Source organism: Podarcis erhardii (genome assembly GCF_964252035.2).
Source record: "Podarcis erhardii genome assembly, chromosome: 14".
Classification (NCBI taxonomy): domain Eukaryota; kingdom Metazoa; phylum Chordata; class Lepidosauria; order Squamata; family Lacertidae; genus Podarcis; species Podarcis erhardii.
The window spans coordinates 18,639,402-18,664,044 of NC_138503.1; positions in this window are offsets into that span (position 1 = coordinate 18,639,402).

Consider the following 24,643-nt stretch of genomic DNA (forward strand, 5'->3'; position numbering starts at 1 on the left):
ATGAAATGGTAGAACAGCAGCCAATTAAAAACATGCATTTATTTTAAAATAATCTGGGGAATATTTGCTTGCTGAGATGAGCCCAGAATCCTATATTGCCTTCTCGTGTCCTGTTGTTAACATTAATAAAAATGTTAAGACTCTGGCAAATCAAGTATCCAGAACAAAACCTAGGCAACAAAGCAGGTATTGAGAGGAAGGAAGAATATTCTTATAAAAAGAACTATAGTTGTGTGTGTTGGTGTGGGGATTATGTTTCAGAATTCAGTGTTCAAAATATCCAAAACAGTTTGCTTTTTAAAAAATCATAAAAGCATTAAAAAAAAAAAAAACACCCATGAAGATGTAATTTAAAATAACAGAACCGACGGGGAAACCATCTAAAACCAGGATAAATTTGTCAGCATCAACCAATGAAAGCAAGCTTCACCATCAAACACTAAAAGTCTGTGAGAATTAAAAAGTTAACCAAATTAAAAACTTAACCAGAAAGGTACTACCGTTGAACCTAACTAAATAAGGCCTCGCCACTGAAGACGCTTTCTCCTCAATCATCAGCTATCTAATCTCTGAAAGTAAAGCTTTGAAGAAGATCCTAGATTTCAGGCAGGTTTATATGAAATAAGATGTTCCATTTCTATTTGTCTGTCTCTGTGTATGGTATATGGAGTACGTGTGAGAGGAAGGGGAAATAGATGGAGTGTTTGTGTGATTTCAGTGAGGCTTACTCCCAGGTAATTTGGTGCAGGACTGGAGCTTTGATTGGCTAATCACCTGGCTTTTAACTGATCATTGACTAAATTCACCCACAATTTTGGATATTGCCAAGCTGCCTTTTTAACATATTGAAGGAAGTTCATATTTAATACACAAATCCTCCCATTTCTGCTGAAGACATTTATCAGTGGCTACATTCTAACCAGCTTCACCATGTTACAGCTTGGGTTAAAACACTGTAAAGCTGAAGGAATAAAAATCTTTACCCACAACAACAACAAAAATACTGGATCAAATAACAAGGAGTCATGTGACGTGTTAAAAGATTGTGATACACACTTTCCTTGCCTAGGGAATCCACTTGGACAGAGCTGCACAAAGTGCTGTCCCGTGGCTGCTTCCCTAGGCTCAAAGTTGTCAGCATGCACCATTTAAACTTTGTTCACGTCCATCGATCGGAATCCCGATTCAGCACCTTGGACAGGTAACAAAGCCCTAAAACGCTTGCCATCTGCGGCTTCAGTTTCCGCCCTTGGCTTGCAGCGGACTTTGCTATTCGAGATGTGGAAGTAGGGGTGGCATGGTAGGGGAACCGGAATTCTCCATTCCCGTCACCCCTGCTTCCGGAAACAATACATTGTGTCCGCACCGAGGGGTCTTAATTCGCTTTTGGCTTTGTGGGCAGTTCGCAGAAAGATTCTCCAGCCAGGAGACGACTCGTTTTGCAAGGCGAGGTGTTGCCCGGTGCGTTCTCCAACAGCCCTTTTACAGAACCATTTATCTTATTAATAATGGGACATTCAAATGATCAGCACATTAATTATCACTTTAACTACCCTTCTGTTCACACCATCAAGGCAGTCAAAGAATACTAGAAGGCTGATCCTTCGCCGAAACTCCTCCCCCGCCCATAACACTCAGTAGTGCAAATATTTTATTTTTATATTACTACACCCCGCCTATCCTCTAAGAAGTTCAAGGCGGCGCACACGTCCAGTCCCTATCCCCTCCCCCTATTATATCCTCACAACAACCCTGTGAGGTAGCTGAGGCTGAGAGAGAGTGACTGGGCCACCGTGTTCGTGGTCAGCTGCGCATGCGAAGCCAGGTCTTTTTGACGCTAGTCTAACACTCTAGCCACTATACCACACTACCCCTTCAGGGAGTATATAGAAAGTGAATCCAGTGTAAGAGGAAGGTACCAGGTACATCTTACAACCACACCCGTTGAAAATGTGTGGTTGAAAATTACAACCACCTATTTAGATTAGTGGTTTCATTTTCACTCACTTTTGGGAAATCCTGTCTGGCATCCGCTCTGAAGTTCTGGCACATTTATGTTGGCTTAACTCTGCATCAATCTCCAGGTTAAAATTGCCTGCGGAATCAAGACCGTCGCGTCTCACAAGACCGGAGGCAGCAGTTTTTCTTCATGGAGGTTTTCTTAGAATGTTCTGTCATTTTATTTATTTATTTATTTTGTCGCATACCAAATAGCCTAGTGAGAGAGGTGGATTGCTTCAAACCCCTTTCCTGGAGGAAAGTTATACGCTGTAGCAGAGCAAGCTTGAACACCGGCATCTCGCATTTCAGTCTAAACAGGAAGTGTCTTATAGCCATTTTACAGATGCGAAAGCTGAGACCAAGGAGGAGTTGCTTTATTGTGATGTTGTTGTGTTTACAAACCGCCTTGAGCTTCAGGAAAGTGGGTGTGAAGGTTTCTAAAAACTAAATTAAGTATATAAATCACACTAGACCATCACTTCAACCCAGTCCAGGCAGAACTGAATTAGAATTTGAACTCAGGTCTTCTGCTGCATAACAGGGCGCGCTGGCCCTGAGATGATTCAGAAAACCTGTTTCTTACGAATGGGCAGAAAAAAACGGATGAACTCTTTGCTCCGTAAAACCAGGACGAAAATGACTGAGAATGAAAGGGGCTTCCAATGAGCCACAATTCCCAGCTTCCCAGCCTTCATTTCTTTAAAAAAACAAAACAAAAACATAGAACCTGAGATGTGGGGCAAAACGTACAGACACCATAATCACTTTTCGAGAGATTTTTTTCTTCCTTTCAGTTTTACTTTATTCCTATCATACCCTGAAAAAGTAAATTTACGGGCATATTTTAATCTGGAACCGAGGCTTCCTAAACCATATCTATAGGGGTTGTTTGGCAGTGGTAAAATAGGATGGGATTGGGTTGTATTGCTCACACACAAATCGTTCTCTTTTCTTTGTAAAAGCGAAAGTTTTTTTCCTCCCTTGATTCCTCCGCTCTGCCCCTTTCGGTTTCGCTTCTGTATTAGAATATGTACAGTATACGCATTACTTTAAAGAACGAGCTAGCCAAAAGTAAATCCACTCTAAATCCCACTGGCACTGAGGAAATTAACCGAGTGTTTAGCTTTCTCTCTTTCTCAGATATAGATGCACACGCACGTGATATAGTGGTTCAAAATGTGGTTGAACTGTGTCCGGTTTCTTTTAAAAGTCCCCATTTTTAAAAAAAAATTGTCAGCGAGGCAAATAAGATTTTAAAGAGCGAAGAATCATATTGATAGATCTCTGTCTCTTTTTAGAAGTAAATTTTGTTTAAAGGCTTCTGAGTGAAACTAGCTTTTAGAATAATGTGTGCATGTGTGCGCGTTTTATTAACATATTATAGTATATAATGAGAAAGTTCACTCGGACCCCACCTAGTATTTTCAAATGTCTCTTTTTCTATTAAAAAAAAAAAAGTGCGGTCTGAAAAGGTGAGGTTCTTCAATCCTGGTCCCCTGGCCAGTTTCCCTGCCGGAAATTCCTGGCGGGAATCAACTAGTGATCATAAACCTATCAAAGACTGAAAGCCAAATCTGACCGGAGTTTCGGAAACTTTGATTTGATGGTGCTGCTGCAAGAGGGCCCAACTCCTACAAGGTTTAGGTTGAATAATCTGGGTCCGGATTATATATGTGTGCTTTCATATTTGTATTTGCTTTTGTGCAGCGTTGCTCTTGCGCTAGGATCGATGTTGTGCTTTTTTGATATTTTCATTCCTAAATCCCTACAGGATAGAAAGGTGGGCTATATGCTTGAATTAAAGGGGGGCGTCAGGTGGTGTTTCCTGTCCCGTCCCCCCTTTTCAAGAGAGATGCCGGGTTTTAAAAGATGGGGGGGGGGTCGGAGCCCCAGTCTAGATCATGCTTTAAAAACAGAAACAGACACGTTATTGGGGAATCACTTGATTTCCATGGCTCTACTCCAAGCGCCACCGACGAGGCAATTCCAACCACGTCTACTCGGACGTAAGCCCTGTTGAATTCAACGGGGCTTACTCCCAGGTAAGTGGGCTTAGTTTTACGGCCTGGATCTAGGTCCGACGCCTTTAAAGGCAACGAGAGCTAGATTACAGCCCTGGGTCCGAACAACTTGTTGAGTTGCGTTTGCCCGGAAAAGAGGTTTTGGCGCACACGTTGCAAATAAACCTCTTTGCCCAGGGGTGCTATTTGTCTTCAAAGGGGTTGGGTCACAGTCCCTCCTTCAAATCAGAACTGTCCCTCTCTTTGAGAAACCTAGCGACAGCGACAGGAGGCCATGGGCGTAGCCAGGATTTTTTGGAGGGGCAGGCCTTTTGCTAGGAAGCAGAACCTCAGTTTGCTATGTATTTTATTGATTTTTATTGATTTATGGGGGGCAGCTGCCCCTTCCTGCCTCCCCTTAGCTATGCCCATGCAGGAGGCAGGTCCTTTTCAGCCTGGGAAGGGCCGTAGCTCAGTGGAGAAGATCTACTGGGCAGGCAGAAGGTGTGTGACTTTGGTTATATATTTTGTTGTTGCAAACCGCCTTAGGTGTAGTAACATAGAAAGACGGTATACAAACTAAAAGTGAAAGGAAGGTCCCAAATTCAATCCCCGGAGTTCCCAGGTAGGGCTGGGACCGGGAGAGACTTCTGCCCTGGAACCCTGGGGGAGATGCTGCCAGTCAGTTTAGACATTATGGAGCTACAGTATAAGGCAGCTTGTTTTGTTGCTAAGTTTCGGAGGTCCTAACTGGGGAATGGTCGTGTCTCTGTGGCAGAGCACCTGCTTGGCATGCAGAAGGTTCAATCCTCAGCATCTCCTGGTAGGGCTAGTTAGAGACCCCTGCCTGAAACCCCTGAAGAATCTGACTCGGTATAATATGGCAGCTTCCTAGATTCCTAAATGTCCTGTCAAGACAGGAGGCCGAAGCAAAACCCGCTCTCCCTAAGTTTTTATCAGATTTTGTAATGAAATCAGGAGAGAGCCTGTGGTCTTCTAGCTGCTCTGGGACTCCAATTCCCATCAGCGCCAGCTTGCAAGAGCCAGCGAGCAGGGATGATGGGAGCTGGAGTACATCGACATTTGAAGAGTCACAGGATAGCCGCCCAGGAACTAAATCAATCCTCATATTTCGCCCTTTTAAAAAAGGGAAGCGTAAACAAAACCAGCACAACAGTGTCTCTGGATGAATACACGGCATGGACACAGCATATACAATTAAAAGCCATTTTTGAAAGATCGTAATTTACGAAGAAATCGGCAAGCACGCACACAAAGGCACGGAAAGCAGCAGAGAAACCCACTTAAAAATATGGATTAATTCTGCTTTACAGCCTGTATTTTCTCCAAAGAGTTAAGAGACAGCGTCCATGGCTGTCACAGTAAGTACACAGAAACACACCGTTCCCATTTTATTCTCACAACAACCTTGCGATTGATGTAGATTGAGATGAGAGGCTGATTAGGTTGAGCGATGGATGTCTTGTGTGAAAGGCTGAAAGCCTTGAGCTCTTCGGAGGAAAGGTACAAGTATAAGTATGGCAAATAAACAAATAAATCACTGCCCTCCCCCATTGCTTGTCTCCTGCGTCTGTTACTCAAAAGTTTTTCTGCTTCTGTATGTGGATCTTCCATTTAGTTCTCACATCGCCAGCGGCCACCAATAGAGCTATTCCATGTGAACTTTCAAAACATCGAAGCCACTGGTCAACTTCACATCTGGTGGCAGGGAATTCCATAAGCTAAATGAATGTGTTGTGTGGAAAAAACTACTAGCTTTGTCTGTCCGGAGTACACCGCCCGTCAGTTTCACCGGGTGATCTTAAGTCACAGTGTTATGTGAAGAAGAGAGTGGGAAATATCGTCTCACATTCTTCTTTATTATGTAAATTCGACTTTTTCTGAACTTCAAAAAATATATATAATTTAGTTTCCTATTAGGAAAGGTGCTCCAATTTCCATTTTTTAAAAAAAGTTTGTTAGCAACATAATCTATAACGTTAAGTACTTCCTTAAAAAATAATCTATACAGTTGGAGTTACGGAGATCGAAAAATGTTTAAGGCTGCAATCGTAGACACGCTTACCTAGAAGTAAGTCCCACAGAAGTAAGTGGAGCTTACTTCTGAATAAATATGTAGAGGATTGCAGCATAGAGTTGTAGTCAACCCAATCCTGCTCAGAGTAGACCAAGTGAAATTAATGGACCTATGTTAGTCATGTTCAGTCACTTCAATGGGTCTGCGCTAAGTAGCGATAGCAATGACGACAACCCAATGCCTCGTATTTTGCAAATACAAGGATACAAAAAGTGAGAACCTATACAAAGAGTTTTGGAAAATATAAGCTATTGAGATCAAATGGCTAGGATCGCACTGAGAGGCTGCAGTCCTTTACTCGCTCCTGTACCCAGAAATGAGTCGAATTGAACGCAATGCGACTTACTTCTGAGTAGACACACTCAGGCTTGAGCTGCAAATATCTTTATCTGGAATATGTGGAGGGGGCGGTTGTGGGAATATGGATTCTCACTCGTCTTTGGACGGCTGGTGTAAAACAATGAGCGCGATCCAACGCCTCTCACGTCGAGGAAAATTGTCTGGACGAACTCCAGAGGGCTGCGGAATGCACCCAAAACGCAGTAAGGATTGCGGTATGTGCAAAACCACAGAGTCCAGTCTTATGAAGAAAAATGACATTGGTATCTCCATAATTCCTAATACGGATCATAATTCTATCCCAGATGGACAAATCGTCTGATCAGTGCTTAAATCATCAGAAGGGGACAGATTCCCCATTCCTTACCGCAGAGCGAATATAATAGTCCTAACTTTGCGTATTCATGCTTAGGTTATACCTAGAAAACCCGCAAAAGGTTCTAAAAGAACGAATATGGTAGGCAGCCAAATAGCCTCTGGGAAAGCTCCAATGCAATACAGTATATGAAAGTAACAGCCCTTTCCGACCACCTCCTCCAAATCTTCAGTTTGAATTTGTTTCATTCATCCTTTTCTACAGGGGACGAACCAAATTTGCCGCCCCAGTTAACAAAAATCTCCTTTTTAGACCTTTCCCAGTCATCTGCTGAAAAGCACCGCCCTTTGGTTTACTTTCCACGCAAGGACGAGGTCCGTTTGGTTAGCTTCACGTCTCTGAGATTTTCAGCCCCAGCGATGCTTCCAAAATGAGTAACGCAAATGGTCAAGGATCAGGATCCTGGAGAAATCCTTGCCCGCCCGCCCCCTTAGCCCCAGAAACGCTGCAAAGAATAATATGGGTGGAGGAAGAAGAAGAAGGTACGATTCAGGAACAAGCATATGGACCCATCAGGAGCGAAATTAGATCTCCAAAGAATTTTAAAAATACAAGCACCTGTGATGCGTATTTTTACTCAGCTATAAAAGTGAAATCACGACTATTAAAATAACATGAATTTGTTTTAAACCCATGTGCCTCTCGCACCCAGATCCTGCCCTTATAGTTTCTAAACCTCCAGGCAGGTTCTATCGTATTTTCATTACTGTGCAGCATGGATTCGAGCGCTTTATTAATTTTATTTTTATTAGTGGTTTTGGGATTGCCAGGCCAAAGCTTGTCCCATCGCTTTACCAGAGAGGTGTGCTTAACATCCCCATTCAGATGTGCTTAACGTTGGCTCGATCCGTGAACTTGCAATGATAATAAATTTAATAATATAATAAATGCAATTTAAAAATTAAAGCCTAAAGCAATAATAATAATAATAATAATAATAATAATAATAATAATAATAATAATAATAATAGAAGAAAGCTATTTCATTAGAATTTTCCCCAAATGCTTTGACTGAAGAAGCCGAATAGATAAATTGGGGGGAGCCTTATGCACACACTTCAGTGTGAGTAAACCCCATCGAGTAGAGCAGGGCTTACTTCCGAGTAAGCCTTTAGGGTTCAGCTGTGAAGTGCTCTTCACACGCTGGTCAAAGAAGTGCTCTCCAAAAACTAAACCACAAACAGGCCCGGCCACCACCTTCTGGCAATCAGGAGCGCGAAGTCAAGCCCAGGGAGAAAGGCTTCGTTTATTTTACGAACAAGAGGTTGCAGCGAGTGTTTACACGAGAACCGCTCCTTTAAAAATAAAAATAAATATGCACACACACACCGCGCCAAGAACCTGGAGAGGACTGATTCTGGAGACCAATTAGAAACGTTCCTCTTGGGGAGAAGATGGAACCAAGAGAGAGGTTTGAAGCCAAAAGGGCCAAGAGCTTTTAAGTACCTTGGGGTGGGGGGAGCGCTGGTGTTGATTCATAAAGCAGGTACAGTACTTGGGCAATCGCCATTCAAACCACGTGTCTCTGTGTGTCTCTGTGTATTTTGCTCGCCAAATGCACTTTAAGGCCGAGCAGGTGCAGCGAAGAGCCCCCCACCCCTCGGAGGAAGCCGGCGCAAATTGCGCTTAACCGCGAATCTCAGCCTGGAGAGGTGAGCGCAAAGAACGCGAGGGGGACCTCTGAGTTTTGTTCTCTGGGGGCAGAGACAGGAGCCCTTTGCTGAAGTTCTTCAGACCAGGGGAAGGGGGAGAAGAAGAAAGCATCATTCTTCGTTAGGAAGAATATGGGGGAGAGGGTAGACGAGTCCTAAATTTGGACCTCTTCACAAGCGCAGGAGGCTCATAGTAGAAAAGCTCTCTGGCTCTGGAGGCAAAATGAAAACACGCACGAACACCCTTTCACCCCCAATACTGGAATACCCAATAGAGAGACTAAACACGAGCCAGACAAAACAGCAAAGCAAAGGCATGAAAAAAGAAGTTTTTTAAAATAAAATAAGATTTTGACTTTTTTTAAAAAAAAAAAAAAGCATCGAAGTAGTCAGCATGGGTGGGAATTAGACTACACATTCCCCCCCCCCATTTTTCTGTTCTCATTTCGAAAATTATAATCTTATTTTAGTGTTATTTTTTATTTTGAATTACATATGTGGGGATACCACAATATTGTCAATGCTTAGGGTCTCTAAATGCCTTAATCCGGCTCTATCCAACCCCACCCCACCCCAGCATTGTTTATCTGGAGTTCACTTTTCAAGAAAGGAGTAAGAGAAAATGTTGGTTTTTGGGGTTTTTAACACCACAAAGTGAGCCGGATTCCCTCCCCGCCATATTCCCCTCCTACGAAGCCTTCTGGGGACCACGTGGCAGGGGTGAGCGGAACCAGAACCAAAAGCAAGTGGAGCAATGCATGTGAATTGGACCTTTGGGCAATAGGTTACTGTCTACACACGCTTACATCGCCTCCATCCGGACGAACAAGAAGAGTGATCAGAGTTCAAGGGCACAGCCAGTCAAAACACACAAACAAGGAGGGTGCGCTCAGGACTGGTAAATGGGGAGGGAAAGCGCATGGCCTGGATAGAGTCAGAAGGGCCGGAGAGAGAAGCTCGGAGGTCCGCATTTGCCCTCCCCAGGTCCACATCACGGATAGACAGAAAGATACATAGGAAGTTGCATAAAACTGAATCAGACCAGTGGCCCACCTCGCTCGCCTACACTCCACACTGACAGGCAACACCTCTCCAGGTTTTCATGGCAATGGTTTCATCCTGCGTGAAGAACCCAGGGATGAACCTGAGACCTTCTGCCTGAAACGCTCCGCAGCTAATAATAATAATAATTAATAATGATGATGATGATGATGATGATGATGATTTATACTCCACTGATCTGGCTGGGTTTCCCCAACCACTCTGGGCAGCTCCCAACAGAATATTAAAAACACAATAAAACAACAAACATTAAAAGCTTCCCTAAACAGGGCTGCCTTCAGATGTCTTCTAAAAAGTTGTATAGTTGTTTATTTCCTTGACATATGATGGGAGGTCATTCCACAGGGCAGGCGCCACTACCGAGAAGGCCCTCTGCCTGTTTCCCTGTAACTTCACTTCTCGCAGGGAGGTAACCGCCAGAAGGCCCTTGGAGCTGGACCTCAGTGTCCGGGCTGAATGATGGGGGTGGAGACGCTCTTTCAGGTATACTGTGCAGCAGACCTTCCTCTTAGTAATCAGGATGGTGACAGATAAGATAACAGATGCGATCAGATAGAAAGACCAGTCAGACAGAAGATACCTCAGCTAGGTTAGACAGAGCAGTAAGAAGCAGGCGCAGAGCTGGCGAGGCAGGCATCATCTAGGTCTGCAGCAGAGTTTCCCAAACTTGGGACTACAACTCCCATCATCCCTTGCTAGCAGGACTTGTGGACAGGGATGATGGGAGTTGTAGTCTTAAAAAAACAGCTGGAGACACAAGTTTGAGAAAGGCTGATCTACAGCATGCCTGTGTGTCTTTAGAAGCAAGGTTCCGGGGAGGCAGTGGTGAAACTAAGCAGGTTAGGTTCTAGACAGGTAACCGCCTGGGGAACCACAAGGTTAGAGTGTCAGATTAGGGAGACATGGGTTCAAATCCCCACTCGGTCACGAGGTTCGCCTTGGGCCAGTCCCTGCCTCTCAGCCCAACTTATTTCACTTTTTTTTTTCGGAGGATAAAATGTGGAGCGGAAGAACCTTGAGCGCCTCAGAGGAAAGGGGTTGTTTATTACCGTTATTAGATCACCATTGTATTTTAAGGATAAAAGCAAAATCAATCAGATCCCTGCCTCCCGGGAGCTTGAATTCTAAGGGCAGGATTCCAGACAAAGTCAAGCACTTTTCATGTCCCCTTGAAATCAACGAGGGCTCGGTTTTAAGAGACGTAGTCGTGTTTTAAGACTGAAGCATCAAAACCAACCATCCTGGATTCCTTCGCAAGGTTTGCGCACCGATGCGTTTTTAAATCTTTAAGGTGCCACAAGTCTGCCCTGGATTTTCGATTGGGACTGCCACAAAGGGATGGGAGAGACGAAGGCGATATTAGAGATGGTCGTGGGCAACTTTAGACCTGCAAACTTAGGTTTTAGGTTGGGGATTCGGTAGGCTAGATTAGACAGATAGGTATATTGACTGAACATCGCCAACGCTCAAAAGCACGCTCTTGAACAGCTTTTTACCGAAGCTTTGCTTAAAGTATAGCTTGCGGAAAACTTCCATCTTGCCGTCCTGGAAACAGGTGTGGAGAGATTGGCTGTGGTTACTTAGCGGTAAATGACCTGCATTCTGTTTGTGCTCAGAGATGCTCATTACCTGATGGTTGAGCGGAAGGCTGTTTGTTATCGTATGCTCCATATTTCAAAACTACACTATTTAGCTGTAAGGGAACCTAATGCCCCGTAAACATGAAATCTAGAAACTTATTCAGGTGCACATGTTTTATGGAGATTATGGGGCATCGTAGTGATGCGTGTTGGGTGAAAGGGGGGTCGCTTTTATCATTTCTAAGCGGTACACATTGAACAAACGTAGAATTGATGTCTGAAATGTAGAATTGATGTCCTCTGAAGGAGTAGACCCAGACGAGGCTGGCACCCGTTTCTAATCCACCTGCAAGCACGAAACTCCTTAGAGGGAATGCTTGGACAGATTACGAGACCCCTTTGGCGCTCCCAAATATCTCTGCCCGCACCTTGACCTTTAACAAAACTCCAAATGATTTTCTTTTACTTTAGCGCTAGTTCGGTAAAACATTCCAGGCCAAGAACTCTGTGTTAATTCGCAAGCTTGCACGCTATGTGCCACCAAGGAATGTCGAGTAAAGCAATGGCGAACAGCGCGAGCCTAACCATGCCTACTCAGAAGTAAGTCCTGTTGAATTCAGTGGGCCTTACTCTCGGGTATGGAATGTTAGGATTGCAGCCTCAGAGACGGAATTGTGAAAGAGACCCTTCAATCTTTAAAATTCTGGGAAGCAGAGAGAATGTTATTTAGCAGTAAGTAGCAAGTGACTTATTTCGCTTTTTGATCATGATGATCATCAAAATGGTTTACAAACCCAATAAAGCAACAATGGGGGAAAACCTATCAAAAAACAAATCTAAAAGGACAATCAAGGTTAGTAAAACATACACACACGCAAAGAAGACGTCAGAAAATGCCTCCTATTATTATATTTACTTCCAAAGGGCTCAAGACAACGTCCTCCTTACAGCAACCTTGAAAGTAGGGTTAGTTTCAGAGGTAATGATTACACTGGGCAACAATTTTTTACTTTTTGAATGTTGTCTAGATTTCTACAACTGATTTAGGGTATTTTTGCACTGCTGAATCAGGAAATGGCATCCGTTTCTCTCCATCAGGTCAGGTTTACTGTAAACTGAATGGTGGGCATTGATAAAGGTAAATACACGTAAATTGCATGTTGCTTCACCATTTTTCAAACTTCAGGGCTTGAACTTCCGTTTCTTGGAACTCCTGGAATGCTCAGCGGCAGGGAGGTCTCTCTTCAGAGTCCAACAGTAGTCAGCCATCATGACTGCGTCCCAGTGACCCTGATACCTGGTCTCCATCTCTTTCATGTCCTGATGGAATCTCTCCCCCTGCTCGTCACTCATTGAACCCAGGTTCTCAGGAAACCAGTCTATATGTGAAAATAGGTAGTGCATCTTGACGCTCATGTTGCAGCCCAGGTTTCTGAAAGCAGTCAGCATGTTGTTGGCAAGTTCTGCGTAGTTTCTGGCCTTATTGTTGCCAAGAAAGTTCTTCACTACCAGAACAAATGCCTTCCATGCTTCCAGTTCCACTTCGTTCATTGACTTTCCGAACTCTGGATCTCTGATGAGCTGACGGATCTGAGGACTGTCAAAGATGCCATCTTTCAACTTCTCCATGGTCAATCCTGGAAAAGCCTGGCACAAGTAAGTGAAGCAGTCACCATCCTTGTCCAGAGCCTTGGTGAACTGCTTGATTAAGCCGAGCTTGATGTGCAGCGGTGGGAAGAGTATTCTGTCTCTGTCCACCAGAGGGTCGTTGATTGTGGGATGTAAACACAGGAGCAGTCAATGACAACATTCCTAGAGTGTACATGTTAGAACATGGGGAGGGATGTCTGTCCAGCAAGCAGGTAAACTTCCTGGGGACGGACACTCCGCATGTGACCAGAGGTGGGTGTGGCCTCACCTGTGCAGGTAATGATAAAAGCACAGGGCAGGCAGCCACTCGCTCTCTTGCCTCTTGCCTCTTGCCTCTTGCCTCTCTGCCATCTTCATCTTCTGAAGGAGCAACATGCCCTCTTGGCTCCCAGCCAAGAGAGGACAGTACTATCTTGCTACAAGATAGATTCTAAGTGCATGTAACCTTTTTAAGCCTGCCTACCTTCTGGGATCATATTGTGAACAGAACGTGAGTAAACTCTTTTATACTTTTATAAAGACTGTGTCGTGTCTTGTATTTTAAGAGGGAACAAAGGGGAAATTACCAGAGTAATTATTATAGAGGTTCTAGCGAACCTGTGCAAGCGTTACCGTTGCGAACTTAAAGGGGAATGTCTATAAACTCTGCTGATATTTTGGGAACTTGTTAGTACAAGTTGGATAAGGATATAATTAGTCAATATATCCTCTCCTGCACCCCAGAGCATTCCCACAAAGGGTTATTGGGCCCAGTATTGCATATTTCTGCGTATTTTTGAAGGATTGCATTGGATTGTGATTTTGAGTTGAGTAGTATTTTTCTGAGTTAACTTCCTGGTAAGCACATGGTCCTTTGTTCCATTGTGCAGTGGGGATTAAGCAACCCCCCCCCCTTCCCTCAGAGTTCACAGTGACCCAAGGCAGTGAAGATTTGTTTTGAATTTTGAGATTTTTGAGATTTTGATTTTAAAATTTTGAGAAATTTTGAAATTTTGAAGAATTTTCAAATTTTTGGATTTTAAGATGGCTAGAGCAGCTTTTGATAGTGATGCAAAGCTAGGAATGCCTGTGCTGAATGAACACAATTTCATACACTGGAAGCAGCGCTTGATAGCATGTTTAGATTATAAGCACATTTTGGAAGCTTTAAACCCTCAACCTACGGGATCGTCTGAGGAAGCTTTAGCCAAGATAAGTGCTTGGAAACGCATGAACAGCGAAGCTAGACACATAATTTTGAGTGGACTTCGTGATGAGCAGCTATCATTAATAAATAGTACAGATGATGCATCTCAAATCTTAAGAGATATTGAGCGCGTGTATGGAGAATCTAGCATAAACTGCTTCAGAAACTTGGTTTGTAAATTAACCAGAGTGAGGATGAATTCAAAAGAGGAATTCACAGAGCACATCAACAAGTTCACTGAGATTATTCAAAGAATTGATTTGACTCCCAAAGCTTTTGATGAAGATACAAAGATAGCATTTTTGTTGTCATCACTTGGACCACGCTTTAGCGCATTTGTAAGTTTGATGGATCATAGACAAGGTCTGACTTTTAAAGACTTGATTGGTTATTTAAAAGAAGAATGCAGAGATAGAGCTGAATCTCCAGTGAGAAATGCTAGAAGCAAAGACAGTAGTTATGCATCTAGGCAATTTACAAAGTCCAAAGAGATGCCTAAGAAAGTGATTTGTTTCAATTGTAACAAAGAAGGACACATTGCAAAGAATTGCAGGGCTCCTAAAGCCAAGATACCCCACCCCTTTCAGCCAAAAGGAGAAAAGAAGGGGAAATGTGAATGCACATGGCTACTGCAAGAAAGGAATTTAACTGTCCAGAATCGTGAGAATAGACGTAATAAATGGATAATTGATTCAGGTGCCAGCTCACATTTTTCATATAAAAAGGACTATTTTAATGAGATAAATGATGAAGAAGGATCTGAAATTGAAATTGCAGATGGGAACATTGTTAAAGCAAAAGGTGCAGGTTCCATGAGTCTGAAATGCAATATAAACAATGAATGCATTGAGAACACAATCTCTAGAGTTTTGTATGTACCAGAGCTGAGCTGCAATTTAATCAGCGTGTCCACTTTGGACAAGAAAGGTTTCCAGATCACATTTGGAAATGGAGAATGTAAAGTGACTAGAAATGGCAAAGTGTTTGCTCAAGCAGAGCTAATCAATGGTGTATATGAGCTTGATCTTTCAGAGAATCAGTCTGCAAAAGTGGCACATTCCAGCCAGAAGGATGAAGCAGATCTGGACCTGTGGCACAGAAGGCTTGGACATAGAGACACCAACGTCATTCTGGATCTACAGAAAAGAGATCTTGTAAGAGGTTTGCAGGTAAAGCAGAGCAACAAAGCTCCAGCAAAGTGCATAAGCTGTATTACTGAGAAGGCTGTAAAACCTTCATTTCCACGTTGTGCAGAACAAAGAAGCAACAAAGTGCTTGACATAGTGCACACTGACATATGTGGACCCATGAATGTTCCCTCACTGGGAAAGAATAGATATATTTTAATATTTCTGGATGACTTTTCAAGATTTTGTGTTGTGTATTTCCTCAAAGAGAAGAGTGAGACAGTGGACAAGCTCCAGGAATACATTGCCATGGTCAAGAATAAATTCCAAAGAGCTCCAGCTGTGCTAATGAGCGACAATGGAGGTGAGTACTGCTCAAATGAAATGCAGGCTCTCCTGGCCAAGGAAGGAATTGCACATGTAACCACAATTCCTTACACACCACAGCAGAATGCCATAGCTGAGAGAAAGTTTAGGTCCATTATGGACATGACAAGGTGCATGCTAAAGGATGCATGTTTGCCACAGAAGCTGTGGGCCGAAGGAGTGTACACGTCAGTCTATTTGCAGAATAGACTGCCAACTAAAGGTGCAGAGCGCACACCATTTGAACTTTGGCATGGGAAAGCTCCCAATCTGTCGCACATACGTGTGTTTGGAAGTCCGTGTTACTTCCACGTGCCCAAGGAACACAGACACAAGCTTGACTCCAGGGCAAAAGCAGGTATCCTTGTGGGATACGCCTCTGGAGGCAAAGGATATAGAATTATGGACTTACAAACTGGTAAGACAAATGCATACCATGCGGTTTATTTTGATGAATATGGAAAAGTAGACACTAAGAACACTGTTGTGGATTCTTCTGATGAGTCAGAAAGGACTCAAGAATTTGTATATTTCCCTTTTGAGACCCCACAAAGTACTAATCTGCCTTCAAGTGTTACAGCGCCCCCTACAGGCGACACACCAGAAGATGCAGAGGACCAGAACCCTGGCGGCACCAGAGACGAAGATGAGGACTCAGATGGGGACATGCCTGCGTTGGAGGAGGATGAGGAAGCTGATGCGGTCGCAGAACCAGAGGTCAGGCGCTCGTCCAGAACCAACAAAGGTGTCCCACCATTACGGTTGTCCTACTTTGCAGGGTCGGCGTTTCCACAGGAACCTTCCACTTGGGAAGAGATACAGGATATGCCAGCTGCAGAAGCCAGTCTCTGGAGGAAGGCCGCGCAGGAGGAGATGGATGCACTGCATCAGAACAAGACCTGGACACTCACTGAGCTGCCTCCCGGTAAGAAGGCCATTGGCAGTAAATGGGTTTTCAAGGTTAAGAAGGGGTCAGAAGGAGAAGTGCAGCGCTACAAAGCTAGACTTGTAGCACAGGGATTTTCACAGCGTTTTGGTGAAGACTATGATGAAGTTTTTGCACCAACCGTGAGGTACAGCAGCGTAAGAATGCTTTTAAGCATTGCAGCCTCCAAGAAAATGAGAGTGAAACACATAGACATTGCTACCGCTTTTCTACACGGGCAGATTTCTGAAGAAATTTATATGAAACAGCCCAAAGGTTTTGTGAAACCACATGAGGCACATTTAGTGTGCAAACTGCAGAAAGGACTTTATGGACTTAAACAGGCTGCTAGAGCCTGGAACCAGAAGTTGCATAAAATGCTGACGCAACTTGGGTACAAGCAAGGCGACGCTGACAAGTGCTTGTACAGTAAGTCAAATAATGGACAATTCTCATATATCTTAGCATTTGTTGATGACCTGATTATTGCCACAGCAAGTGAGAAAGACTATACACAGATAGTAAAACACCTTAGCAAAGAGGTGGAGGTCAAGGAGCTAGGAGATGTCCAGTACTACCTCGGGATCCAGGTGGAAAGAGAAGAGGACGGCTCATTTCTTCTCAGCCAAAGACAGAAGATCCACGAGCTAATTGAGCACATGCAGATGCAAGACGCACATCCAGTTGCTACACCGATGGCTACTGACTTCCTGAAGAATCAGCAGGATTCGAAGCAGTTGCCAGACAACAATGACTACAGGTCGGCGATTGGTAAACTTTTGTATTTAGTTACCACATGTAGACCTGACTTAGCAAATGCTGTGGGGATTCTTAGCAGAAAAGTGAATTCTCCCACTGAGCATGATTGGGCAGGTGTAAAGAGGGTGGTGCGATATTTGAAGGGTACCATGAATTGTAAATTAAGGTTACCAGCCGTCAGAGACCCTAAGTTGGTTGGGTATACTGATGCGGATTGGGCTGGGGATAATGCTGATTATAAATCAACAAGTGGTCATGTTTTCATGTTTGGTGATGGACCTGTTTCATGGGGCAGTTATAAACAGAGCTGTGTAGCATTATCTTCCACAGAATCAGAATACGTTGCAGCAACAGAAGCCTGCAGAGAGATCGCCTGGCTTGATCAACTCATAAAGGACTTTGGGTTGGTGAGAAAAGGGCCTGTCAGCTTGCTAGAGGACAATCAAAGTTGCCTGAAGCTGACGCAGAGTGAGAAGTTCCTGGCCAGAACAAAACACATTGGGGTTAAATACCACTACATACGCCAGATGATCCAGGATGGACTTGTGGAACTATCCTACTGCAGCACCCAAGAGATGACTGCTGACATCCTGACGAAACCCCTACCAAGAGAGAGTTTCCAGAATCTACGTGTCAAGCTGGGACTCTGGGTGGTTGAATAAAGTTGTTTATGTTTTGTGTATGTTGTATTGCCTGAGAAGGGGTATGTGGGATGTAAACACAGGAGCAGTCAATGACAACATTCCTAGAGTGTACATGTTAGAACATGGGGAGGGATGTCTGTCCAGCAAGCAGGTAAACTTCCTGGGGACGGACACTCCGCATGTGACCAGAGGTGGGTGTGGCCTCACCTGTGCAGGTAATGATAAAAGCACAGGGCAGGCAGCCACTCGCTCTCTTGCCTCTTGCCTCTTGCCTCTTGCCTCTCTGCCATCTTCATCTTCTGAAGGAGCAACATGCCCTCTTGGCTCCCAGCCAAGAGAGGACAGTACTATCTTGCTACAAGATAGATTCTAAGTGCATGTAACCTTTTTAAGCCTGCCTACCTTCTGGGATCATATTGTGAACAGAACGTGAGTAAACTCTTTTATACTTTTATAAAGACTGTGTCGTGTCTTGTATTTTAAGAGGGAACAAAGGGGAAATTACCAGAGTAATTATTATAGAGGTTCTAGCGAACCTGTGCAAGCGTTACCGTTGCGAACTTAAAGGGGAATGTCTATAAACTCTGCTGATATTTTGGGAACTTGTTAGTACAAGTTGGATAAGGATATAATTAGTCAATATATCCTCTCCTGCACCCCAGAGCATTCCCACATTGATGACGTTCCTTTCTTTGCAAGGCACCAATTCCTCCCGCACAGACCAGTCCTTCTTCGTGTAATGCTGAGCACGGTCCCTACTATCCCACATGCACAGAAAACATGGGTATTTGGTGAAGCCAGACTGTTGTCCCAACAAAAAGTTCACCATCTTCAGGTCAACACAAATAAACCACTTATGCTGATCATAACCAATTTTCTCCAGCACATACTTCACCTCTTCATAGTTCTCCTTCAGTGTACTTGAGTGAGATAGGGGTATAGAGGCAAACTAGTTGCCGTTGTGTAGCAGAACACATTTCAGTGATCGCTTGCTGCTGTCAATGAACAGTCTCCAATCTTTGGGTTCGTACTGTGGCACTCCAAGCTTGAGCAGAAGCTGCACAATATCTGCACAGTACACCAAGTCCTTCTCTTCCGAGAAAAAACGGAGGTACTCTTGATGCCTGTTATGGAAGAAGCTGATGCGAGTACTGTCAGAGAGGAGGTTTTTTTCCTTCAATCTGGATGCCGTTCGGCAGAGTCCTTTGAGAAGCTGAGGTCGTGAACTAGATCATTCAACTCCTTTTGGGAAAATGGATGTGGAGCATCATCTTCAAGAACCACTTCTTCTTCTTCATGTCCTTCAACACTGGAGGCATCTTTGTCACTAATGCCAGGAAGTTCTCCAAAGATAGGCACTGGAATTTCATCACAATGAGCTACAGGATGACGTGCAGATTGAAGATCAGGATACTTCGTGGGGTGGCTGCCCCATTAACTTAGTTTTGATCCCCCAACTTTATGCTTTGCCGTACCAATTTATGGAAGATTTTGAGGTTTTATGACTTCAAACTGATCCCTTTTCGACATAATCACCCAGAACTATTGGACCTGAATACTTCTTGTCATTAAAATAATCATTTCCAATCAAAACAATTATTCGACATGGCATTTTACCCCCACCAACTTCTTCTAAAATGCTCCATACAAGCATACATGTGAACAAAAACGTAAAACAACGACATGTGGCCATAGCTCAAAAACTTGACCTGATTGAGCAAAACCAATGTGATTTTTGGATTCAGCGCATCAGATTCATCCTAAATCAACTGAAAAAACGCAGACAACAAATTTGTTGTTGACCAGTGTTATCCACAGCTCATCAAGTGAGCTTCACGCCGAAGCAGAAATTTGAACTCAGGGCACCCCATTCCTAGGCCGATGCTCTAACCACCACAATACATTTGCTGCCCGTATTAGGTAGTGTTTTCTCTTCCCTTCGTAACAAGCTGACTTTACTGCGTGCAAAACCCACAAATCTCTTTCTATGCAACTATGAAAGGAGATGCCGGAACGCAAATGAACGACAACCCACCCTGTTTTGTGCCTGTGTAAACATACGTGCAGAGGCATTTGAAGGATACCTCTACCTCTACCCCACATCAAAGGTTCAAAATTGAATTGGGGGCTGGGTTCGAGTTACCTCTGCACGAGGGGCCCTGCCTCTTTAATAGCTGCATTGCAGATGGAGTGTTTAGTAGGTGGTGGAGATGGGTGCGGAACATAGGAGCCAACTCCTAGGGGCCGAGGGGTCTTTGTTCCCCACTATAAAATATTTGAGGGGGTCGTCGCTCCCCCAAAATTGATGGGCATTGCCATTCAAATAGTGTGTGTGCACTGTGTCATGTGATTACTGTAATTATAGGGGTGGGTCTTACTTACTTGGGCCCCTCCAATATTACATTCGCGTTGGCACCCCTGGTGGGGAATAAAATGGGTCTATGTCAAAAACGTAGACAGCATCTTAAAAAGCAGAGACATCACCTTGCCAACAAAGGTCCGTATAGTTAAAGCTATGGTTTTCCCAGTAGTGATGTATGGAAGTGAGAGCTGGACCATAAAGAAGGCTGATCGCCGAAGAATTGATGCTTTTGAATTATGGTGCTGGAGGAGACTCTTGAGAGTCCCATGGACTGCAAGAAGATCAAACCTATCCATTCTGAAGGAAATCAGCCCTGAGTGCTCACTGGAAGGACAGATCCTGAAGCTGAGAATCCAATACTTTGGCCACCTCATGAGAAGAGAAGACTCCCTGGAAAAGACCCTGATGTTGGGAAAGATGGAGGGCACAAGGAGAAGGGGATGACAGAGGACGATATGGTTGGACAGTGTTCTCAAAGCTACCAGCATGAGTTTGACCAAACTACGGGAGGCCGTGGAAGACAGGAGTGTGTGGCGTGCTCTGGTCCACGACTAAACAACAACATGTAAAAAACTCCCCCTCCTCCATAATTATTAAATAAGCTTGAGAGCTAGTCTCCTTCAGCAATGATTCTGAACAAGGAGATGTGGGAAGGGCTGTAGGTCAGACGTAGAAGATCTGCCTCCCACGCAGAAGACCCCAGGTTCGAACCTCGATATTTCCAGTTAGGGCTGGAGGTGAGGCTCCCCTGCCTGAAGCGGCTGCCTGTTAGTGTAACCAATACTGAGTTTGATGGGCCCATGGCTCCGATTCCATGAAAGGCCGTTTCCCGTGTTCCTACCAGGAAGAAACCAGCAGAAACCCCTCCACCCCCCTCCTTGTGGCAAACCACTTTCCTCCCGATCTACCTCGGAGGACTGGAGCAACGGGTTGAGATCCTTGAATTGCAGGGGACTGGACTACACGACCCTCGGGGCCCCTTCCAACTCTCCAATTCTAAGATCCCATGGGGCGCCTCCCCGGGTTACAAATGTGCCGAAGGAGGTAAGAAAAAGAAGGCTGGCTCAGCAAGCAACTCCCGCAGCAGCCTCCTCTTAGCTGACTCGCAAGACTTTTTCTTCACCTGCAGAGCCAGCTTGGATTGGTCCTGTTTTATTTTTTCTTGGAGATGGATTACTTGAGGGGAGGGGGGACTGGGGGCTCTTATCCGGTTTCTTCCACTGCTTTCTGCCTTGATTGCTGGGCATAAGCCCCTACCGCCTTCTTAATAATAATAATAATAATAATAATAATAATAATAATAATAATAGCATTCAGAATCTGTAGAGGACGCGTGACCCGCACATTCACACGGGCTTTGTATTCCCTGTTTGCATCTCCGTTTCTAATGACCGGTGTTTGTGTGTTTTCGCTTCCTCTTCCTCCTTTCTTTCTTTCTTTCTTTCTTTCTTTCTTTCTTTCTTTCCTCCCTCCCTTCCCCTTTCCACCCGCTGCTGCGCCGGCGACTACCCCCCTCCCCTATCGGCCTCATGCTAATAGCATGCAAATTGCCTCATTTGCATGTTTCTCTCCGGCCCGGAGAACGGCGTGGAGCTGGCGAAGGTAATATATTTCCTAACGTGGGCGCCCAGTCAGGAGAAGGTGGCTCCCCTCCCCCCACTTTCCCTGCCTGCCTCCCTCCCCTTCCCCCTCCCCCTTTAGAAGCGGCTGGGAAAGAATTAACTCCTTCTTGGAAATGGGGGGGGGGGGGAGGGCAGGGAGAGAAGGCAAGCAGTTCTTTGCCGTACGCGCCGTCTAATTGGCCTGCAGCACAGCCTCCGCCTGGCATTGCTGGAAGAGGCACCTGCCACAAAATGGCTGCCCGCGAGCGTTTGGGGGGGGGGGTTTGGTCTGGCTCTTGCTTTCTTCTCTCTCCCCCCCCCCCCCATTCTCAGTCTCCCCCTTTGCTGGTTGGCAGGTGATCAAGACGAAGATGGGCATGGGTAAGATCCCATTAGCGAAGGTGCTTCCTCCTTCCCCCAAACCTGAGAGAATAGAAGGGCTCCCCATGACTTCCCTAGAGAGTAGATCGCAGGAGCTGATCTCTGAAGATGCAGGCTGGACGCGAAGGAGGGGAGATCCTACCCACGTATTTTGAAAATATTAGGGTAACTGTGCGGGAGCTGGCCTGACGCGCGCGCGCAGATGCAGTCCCTGTTTACTCGGAGTAGACCCACTGGCATGAATGGACCTGAGCTGGCAGGGGAAAGGGCCTCGCTCTGCTTTGTGTGCGGAAGGTCCCGGGTTCATCCTTGGCATCACCAGATGGGAGAAACCCTTGCCTGAAATCATGGAGAGCAGCTGCCGGTCAGTGTGGGCAATATTGAGCGAGATGCACCTTGGTCTGACCGGTATAATTCAGCTTCTTTGTTGATCGTTTATTCACTGCTTTTATATCCCACCTTTTTTCTGCAAGGAGCTCAAGGCTGCCGTACATGGTTCTCCCCTTCCCCACAACAGCCCTGTGAGGTAGGGCAGGCAAAGGAGCAATGACTAGCTCCGTGAGCTTCATGGCGGAGTGGGGATCTGAACCCTGATCTCCCAGGTCCTAGTCCGACACCCTAACAGCCACATCACACACGCCTTTTCAATGGGTCTTCTCTGAGTAGCGTTGCCCAAAGTTTCAAAACAAACACAAGCAGCGCTTACCCACCCAGCAGCGCGTTCCTAGACGCCTTCCCTCCTCAAAAGAAAAGCCATGTCTAGATCAGTGGGGTTTATTGTCAGGTAAGCAGAGATAAGGTCGCAACCTCAAACGTCCAAAGGACCAGGGCTTCTAGACAGATGGATCTCCACTACAACACAGTGCAATACGTTACAGACGAGTGGATGGGAGATCTGGAGAGGAGAAGGTAAGATATACACCCTAGTCTGCTGGAAACCGATTTTCTGTTTCACTGCACGGCGGTGAAACCACGGCAGAGCATCTCTTCCGCCTGAAGAAGGTCCCTGGTATATCTCCCTAATGGGCACAGCAGGGGGAGAGAGTAGGTCTTGCTCAGGTGTTCTTGTTTAGTCGTTTAGTCGTGTCCGACTCCTCGTGACCCCATGGACCAGAGCACGCCAGGCAGTGGCGTAGCGTGGGGGGTGCAGGGGGGGCCGGCCGCACCGGGCGCAACATCTGGGGTTAGGGCAAATCCACAGGTTAGGGGGCGCAAATCCACGGGTTAGGGGGCGCAAATCCACAGGTTAGGGGGCGCAAATTACTTGCCTTGCCCCGGGTGCTGACAACCCACGCTACGCCACTGACGCCAGGCACTCCTGTCTTCCACTGCCTCCCGCAGTTTGGTCAAACTCATGCTGGTAGCTTCGAGAACACTGTCCAACCATCTCGTCCTCTGAAGAAGTGTGCATGCACACGAAAGCTCATACCAAGAACTGACTTAGTTGGTCTTTAAGGTGCTACTGGAAGGAATTTGTTTTGTTTTGACTATGGCAGACCAACACGGCTACCTATCTGCATCTTGTCCTCTGTCCTCCCCTTCTCCTTGTGCCCTCCATCTTTCCCAACATCAGGGTCTTTTCCAGGGTGTCTTCTCTTCTCATGAGGTGGCCAAAGTATTGGAGCCTCAGCTTCAGGATCTGTCCTTCCAGTGAGCACTCAGGACTGATTTCCTTCAGAATGGAGAGGTTTGATCTTCTTACAGTCCATGGCACTCTCAAGAGTCTCCTCCAGCACCGCCTTTAAAGTTAGATGAGGCGGATCATATCCATTTGAAGGTAAGAGGAGCAATGTGTACAGAAGAAATTCCTCTTCTCCCTCTCACACCTTCTATCGCATCAATAGCGCACCCGCGCACATGCGCAAAGGGATTCACTGTGGCTACCCTAACTCATAGAGTACCAAACCTATTGCTTTATAGGCAGACACATACACACAGCTGGTCACAGACTAGATCAGGGCTGGGCAGACTGAGTCTTGTGGGATCTACTTTGTTTTTTGCTTTCCTCTAGGAACTCCCAGGTCCACCAGATGCAAAAAGCGGCAGCGGGGAGCCATAATACTCAATAATATACTGTGCCAAGAGCCATACACTGTGTCTCTAAATTGGCATCTGAGTTATAAGGCATCAGATATTCCAACACAAACCTGAACAAAGATGAAAGGGAACCAATTAATACTCCTATTTTGCAGATGAAGAATGTCAGGCTAAGGTAGTGATCAGCTGAAGGTCAACCATTAGTAGTAGTAGTAGTAGTAGTAGTATTCTGCCTTTCCTACAAGAACTCCAGGTGGCATACATAGTTCTCCTCACACTTCATCTTTATAACAACCCTGTGAGGTTGGTTAGGCTGAACAAAAGTGACTGGCCCAAGGCTGCTTCACGGCTCCATGGGAATTTGAACCCAGGTCCTTAGCTCAAGACTCTACCCCACACTGCCTCTATTCACTGTTATTTGAGACTCTAGACATCCTGGCCAACCTATTGCAAATCGCTATTGTCCTCTGCTGAACTAGATACATCCACAAACACTT